The sequence below is a fragment of the Schistocerca serialis genome, chromosome 7 (assembly GCF_023864345.2).
Source record: "Schistocerca serialis cubense isolate TAMUIC-IGC-003099 chromosome 7, iqSchSeri2.2, whole genome shotgun sequence".
Lineage (NCBI taxonomy): Eukaryota > Metazoa > Arthropoda > Insecta > Orthoptera > Acrididae > Schistocerca > Schistocerca serialis.
In genome coordinates this window covers 568,194,706-568,200,865 of record NC_064644.1, presented here as the reverse complement: position 1 = coordinate 568,200,865, position 6,160 = coordinate 568,194,706, and positions in this window count along the sequence as shown.

Here is a 6,160-nt window from a genome sequence, read left to right as displayed (position 1 = left end):
AGAACGTGATGCTAAACAAGCAGAGCGTGATAGATGCCAGCATGAGAGAGACTTGCAGTTAATGCAATCTTTGGAAGCTATGCAAAGTGAGATTGTTAGTTTGAGACAGCAGTTAATGCAATCTTTGGAAGCTATGCAAAGTGAGATTGTTAGTTTGAGACAAAACTATGAAACCATACCCAAAGCGGTACAAGAACTGAGCGAAAGAGTAGATAATATCCAAGTGGCTAACGCCAGTATCGTGGGTGAAATCAGTGTACTGGCTAACAGGATGGAACAATTAGAAATTGGCACAAGTCAAGTAATTGAGCAGAAAATGTCCGAACAAGTGCACAAAATTGAAAACGAATTTATAAAAAAAATAGACGAGAAGGTGCGCGCCGCGACTGAGGCCAGAGACTTGGGCTCCAGTGCGGAAGTGCAGGACCTACAAAAGGGCGGTGCACACTGACATTCCGCTGTGGCAGCGGAATGTCAACCGTCGTCTTGCGGAGCTGGAAAACAGCTTGTAGTACGGCGACGCACAGGCGTGTGTCACGCCAGCCAGGTCCAACAATGATAGGCATATAAATACAGCAGTGAAAAATTGCGACAGCGAGACAGAACAGGCAACCAATGTTAGCGAAATAAACAAATGTCACTCAAAAATAGTGATTGAAGAAAGCCTGATTAAAAACCGACAGTTCCAGATCTTTACAACGGAGAACAAATCTGTTCACCCTGTAGTGTTTATCAAGGGATTTAGAAACATTTTGCCTAGCGTTTGGAGTCATACACAGAAAATACAGTTCGTTATGTCCTACATACAAGGAGATGCTGCATTATGGGCAACCGAAGCAGCTGACAGTTGCGACACATATGAGCAATTTGAAAAGGCATTCTTGGCCAAATATTGGTCAACATGTATTCAGGAGAGATTACGGAAAGAGGTATATAATCCAGAGCCGTATTCTCCACGATTAGGCAATTTGTGAAAATATTTTGAGAAATACATTAATAAGACCCGTTACTGGGACGAGCAGATTTCATCCCGGGATTTGATCAGACTTTTGAAATCACACTTGCCGATACACGTAAAGGAAAAACTTATACACGCACCGGAGAACGACATGGAACATTTCTTGTCTGTTCTGGACTCAATTGACCTGATTCAGGAGGATGTTAAGGCAGCCTCTGAACAGGCTAGAAGTAACGTAAACGGTTACAGAAATGGTCGAAATAACACGCTTCCACCAAATAATGGAAACGGCGGAGGTAACAATAGGAGACAAGATTATGTACAAAACGGGAATAGAGGTAGAGACCGGAACGGCAATAGTCCGCCGGTGAATAATGACCGGAAAAGGAGGTCCGATGACCGATATGAAACAGGCCCACCAAGCAATAGTAGATGGAAAAATGCCAGGGGGCCGTGGAACACTAATACCTATAACGATGCAAACCGAACTTGGCCACAGAACCAGAGGCCCAGTCCGGACCGGCAAAACAGTGAAAGATATGACAATAACCGACCGCCACCACAAAATGCGCCAATTGCGCAACCGTGGCGGCCGACGCAACACAACTTACACATAGTGGAGGTCAGCGACACAGAGCAGCCACACCCATCCACCAGTAATAATCCAACAAACTAGATTCAGCCGAGATACGCTCTCCATCGTCGGCTGAGGTTTGGAGTGAGAGCAGCCTGACACAGAATAAAACATCGGAAATCTGTATCCTCAGGTATAATGACGGGGTACAGATGGGACATGAATTAATAACTGAACCACCCACGTGCATAAAGGAGCACAAAGACAAAGTACAAGCGATAATAGAGATCAAAATTAACAATATTGATGTGCAAGCAATCGTAGATACAGGTGCTACTGTCAGTGTCATGGGTATGGACTTATTCAGAGTACTGGGGAAAGAAAAGCGTATGCTGACTTTTCCTGTGAACAATTGCAAAGTCACTGGAGCCATCAGTGCACAGCGACAAATAATTGAACTCCAAGTGCGGGTAGAGATGTATATAGGGGGAGAAGCTATAGCGTGCTCGTTCCTGGTAGTAAAGGGTTTAAAGGAAGCCTGCATTTTGGGGGTAGATTTTTTGAGAGAAAGGGACGCAGTAATCGACCTTTCTCGGGGAAAATTAAGTTTGATGAACGCGGGTAGGAGGATAGAATTGTCCATGTTCAGATCTGAAGAGGTACCTGTGCCTAATTGTAATGCTATTAACATATAATGTAGGAATCAGTGGATACTACATTTAGACAATCATTCTCTAGGACAAAATCTCTATTATCCAGACGTACAAAGTGATCAATTAAAAGCAAATATGGACGCACTTGTGAACAAAGTATCACAGTCCGAAAATTTGAACTCAATGCAACAGCAAGATTTGGTATAGTTATTATCTAACTATGCAGATGTATTTTTAGAACGACCAGGAATAGTTAAGGGATATCAATACAATATCGAGGTGAAGCCTCACAAAACCTACTGTCGAGCCTCATGCTCCATTCCTTGGTCCAAGAAGGAAATAGTATCTAAAGAAATTAGAAAACTGATCGAGTGGGGAATAATAGAACCGTCTTTGTCCCCTTATATTAGTCCTTTGGTGGCGGTAGCAAAAGCAGACGGACAGGTACGGTTAGTATTAGATGCGAGAGACATAAACGAAATTATTGTACCTGTCAGGACTCATCCGGAAAACTTAGATGAGCAAATTCAAAAATTCCATGGAGTGCAATATTTGACATCTGTTGATATGAAAATGTTCATTCTGGCAAATCCTGCTCACACCTGAGTCGAGGAAATATACTGCATTTATATTTGGGGGAAGGAGCTACCAATTTAGGGTACTACCTTTTGGCCTAAATGTAAGTGCAGGAGTTTTCATAACAGCCCTCGACGCGGTTTTAGGTCTGGATTTGCTGCAAAGGGGAACAGTTGAAACGTCCCCTTTTGAACAATTTCAAATGACTGTGCTTAAACTGACTCACAATATTTTGTTGGCGCAACGCAATCTGACTTTCAAAATTCCCTACAAAAGAATGGCCCTGACTAACATTAAACTATACCTTTCACAAATCACTTACCTCACAAAAATCTTCGCTGCTCAAGCTACTGCAATACAGCGAGCGCCACTACTGCCAGCTAAATAAAAGATTCAAACTATGGAAGGCACTAACTACTGATAGGGATAGTTAGCAAATGAAAGATATTAATAGAGAACAAACAATGTATTTACCTTGATATCATCATATATAAATATAGCAGTTCATGACAAATTTCAAAACTCCGCCATCTCTCTCCCCACATCCACCACTGCTGGCGGCTCACCTCCAACTGCGCAACGCTACACGCTGTTCACATCCAGCTGCCGCTGCCCAACACTACAATGGCGAGTATTACAACAATGCAAAGCAGCCACAGACTGCACACAGCACAGCCAGTGATTTTCATACAGAGGTGGCGTTACCAATAAAAAAACCTAAACAGCCTACTTACATAGCCCCCATGCTCCCCACAAAAAATTTTACAAATTGGATTGGGCAGTGGCCAATACAGATTTGAAAAAAATTTTTCATAATTACAATAACAAAGAAATCAAATGCACACACTTATTGATACAATGTTGGTCAAAAGCTAAAAATTTCTCACAGTCCATAAAGACAGTCCAGATTGTTCATCACAGTAAAAATGCAGTTTTTCTCAAAGTCTGAGCAGTAAAAGAAAATGCACACAGAAGTAGTGGATTTCCATGCAGTCTTGAAGAAGTAGTGTTGTCCTTCCAACGGAAAGACAGTGCTGACTCTTGACATGCATACAGGTAATGGGCCACAACAGAGCAAACCCACAGCAGAGTCAGTCGAAATTTTGAAGAGTATTGGTAGGTAGGTCATCACAGAGCAGACCCACTGTAGTCCTGGTAGAGATTACGGTATTGGTGGGCCACCAGAGGTGCAGACCCACTGCAGTCCTTGTAGAAATAATGATATTGATGGATCATCAAAGATGTAGACCCACTGTAGTCCTTGTAGAGATAATGGTACTGGTGGGTCATCAAAGATGCAGACCCACTTAGTCCTTGTAGAGATAGCCAGCAGCCATCTGTTGTGACTGTGCAGGTGCACAATCACCATTGAAGAGTCTTGCGGATAATATAGCAAGTCCATAAACTACCACTTGTGCACTCACAAAGTTTTTGAAATTGTCCTTAGAACCAGCAATGCTGTTATCCAGTCCCTTGCTGAATTATTAACACACGTGCAAACACTAACAGTCCCTACTTCTCACATATTGTCCATATACTATGACCAACAGAAACGTGTGCAGTGAAATGTAACTTACAAGTTACTTAATTTGATGAACTGGTGTCAATTACAATTTTATAACAGAAGAATATAATAACAAAGGTACAAAATACATCATTAAAGAACATAACAATACAGATAACATTCGTGGGACAGGCTTTACAAAAGAATCGAACTAACATATACATCAGTGTTACAGGAATTATGACATAAGTAAATACATAAAAGATCAGAATAACTTTCGAAACATCAACTTCACACATGAGCATTAACACAAAACAGAATAAATAATGTCTAAACATCTTTACAAAGTAAATAACACATTATTAATGCCAATTGTATTTGAGGATAACAGTATTCCTCATCATAGTGAATGTAACTTAGTATTAGAAGAGAAAAGTTCTATGAAACAGTACACAGAGACAGGAAGAAAACAAATACACAAGGGTACACAAACACATAGTGGGATAACACAAAAGGGAAAGGACAGGGTTTGTTTTACTGCAATATTTTGCATGGAGATCTCCCTTTGTTCACCATTATTCCCAAAAAGTCCTATCTAAGCCTGCTTTCTGTATTCTGTTCATATTTCTTTCAAAATAATTATTTCTGATTGTACAATACTCATTTGGGCCCAAATCTTTTTCATATAACTACGCAATGCATTCTTTACCTATTCTCCATAGTCAGTTTCTTATATAGTCTACCCCCTCTTAAGCTAACTTAAATCTACTGAGCTCAGATGCTAAACTAAGGGACGAGGCAATGCAGCAGCACATAAAACAATTAATATAAACAGCAATGAAAAAAAAATGGAAAATCGCAAAGCAAGCTACAGTAAATCTAAATTACCAAGCAATTCAACATTACAACTAATATGAGGCAATGCGCAGCAAACAAAAAAATAAATCTGGCTTAGCAGAGTAAAACAAATTAAAGTTCAGTAGCACTATGCCTGGCAAACAGCAGCTTATATCTAAACATGACATAGCTCAAGCAGAAAAAATAGTACACTAAAGATAACAATGTAGATAAGGGAAATGTATAATCACATCTTAATGTCTAAGTAATTAAAGTGGTGCACCACAACAGCTTATTGTAAAAGAAATATTACCATGTACTTGAAAAGAATATTATGTATGCAGTTACTGTTACTAGTCCCTTGTTATTGTTCTTTCCTTTCCAAGTGCTCCTTTTTTGAAGAATGTGGATCACAAAATTATTATTTAATAGATCTGTTGACAGAAAGTGTTCACATTAGCAAATGCATTTAATTTTATTTTATGAAACCAATGCTGCAACACAGCTGGAAACCAGATATTAAACAAAATGAGCAATCTCTTAACTACAAAGACAATAGATGTAAAATGTTTCTAATCATTTCATTAGGCATTTTAGTAAATATCATAAATTACGAGCTCCACAGTATGCTTTCAACAAGGAAATGTCAATAGCGAGGACAATGGCCTCCCCTTTCTTTTTTTCTACCTGTGCCGCTGAAAGGCTAATGGCTTTTTTTCGGGCGGCTGTCGCCCAGGTGGGTGCCCGCAACGCATTACGTGCAGGTGGTCACTTAACTTTCTTACGGAAATATTTACGACAGCAGTTTCCGCTACAGTCACAGTCTCACATAAAAATATTTCACAGGTCAAGAATTAGCGTTGCAAATCTGTAGAAAGAAAATCCTATAAATATAAGTGTCCAAATAAAATATTCGTCAGCATTGTGATACAGTCACGCATTTACGCACATTTCATAACTCTTAAAGTACGATTCTTGGTTTCCAACATACTTCTTATTCCTCATATATGGTAGCATCATCTTATTGATCATAAACATATCTCAACAGCATAGTACAC